This window comes from Mus caroli, unplaced genomic scaffold, assembly GCF_978045245.1.
Source record: "Mus caroli unplaced genomic scaffold, Mus_caroli_1 scaffold_6, whole genome shotgun sequence".
Taxonomy (NCBI): domain Eukaryota; kingdom Metazoa; phylum Chordata; class Mammalia; order Rodentia; family Muridae; genus Mus; species Mus caroli.
Window position 1 is genome coordinate 101,465,982 of NW_028227261.1, and position 1,018 is coordinate 101,466,999.

The window sequence follows — 1,018 nt, forward strand, 5'->3', positions numbered from 1 at the left end:
CTCAAGCTGCCCCACTTCTCTTTCCCATCTATCCACCACATACTCGTACACTGTGGTGACTCCTGCTACAGGCTGGCCACACGGCTGGCGGGCCCCTGGATGACAGCCTTTGTCCCTACTACTTGGTGTAGCATTAAGCAGGTGACTATGGCCTGCAGGTGCCATGGGCAGCAGGGCAAGTCGGTGGGGGGCATGGTGGTCTCTGTTTTTCTCCCGAGCTGTGCTGCCTGCATTTCATTTGATTTTTATGAGTCCTAGGCATAAAACAGCTTTGGCCACCAAGCCTGGCATCAAGCTAGGACCAACGCCGACTGCCAGCTGCTCTGCCCCTGACTGATATAAGAATACCACCAACAAGGTGTCTCTTGCCAGAGCAGAGGCATGGTTTCTTCAATGTTTAAGACCCTTTGTGACATTAATCCAAAAAGTAAGCAGTATCCTAGTCAGGCAATGCCCTTGATATAAGAACAGCTGAATTTCCCAATACTTTCTGCTTAGACAGACAGATAGACATTATGAATCATGTTACCTGTAAGCATCTCATCCTAATATCTTAATGGTTGTTTCAATGTTATTAATATTGCCCCCCCCCTTTCTCCAAGGAAACAAACTAGAGAGGAAAAGCCACTCACTTGAGATCATCCAGGTAGTGAATCAATGTTTCTGACTCCAATTTTATTTCTCCTTCATTGCATTTTCTTCTTTAAAATATTATTACATTGAATATATATTCATATTCTGGGTACACAATGTAAAACGACAGTGAATTTGATGGCTAGTTTTTTTTTAATTTTTAATATTTTTTATTATGTATTTTCCTCAATTACATTTCCAATGCTATCTCAAAAGTCCCCCATACCCTCCCTCCCACTTCCCTACCCACCCATTCCCATATTTTTGGCCCTGGCGTTCCCCTGTACTGGGGCATATAAAGTTTGTGTGTCCAATGGGCCTCTCTTTCCAGTGATGGCCGACTAGGCCATCTTTTGATACATATGCAGCTAGAGTCAAGAGCTCC

General features: G+C 44.1%; 1 non-coding gene across 1 annotated transcript; it reads right to left on the reverse strand.

The window, feature by feature from the left end:
- Positions 1 to 245: 245 nt before the first annotated feature.
- LOC115030981 (small nucleolar RNA SNORA48) lies at positions 246 to 382 on the reverse strand. The gene has a single exon (XR_003836574.1). It is a non-coding gene; the product is annotated as a small nucleolar RNA SNORA48 (small nucleolar RNA).
- Between the last annotated feature and the right edge of the window lie 636 nt (positions 383 to 1,018).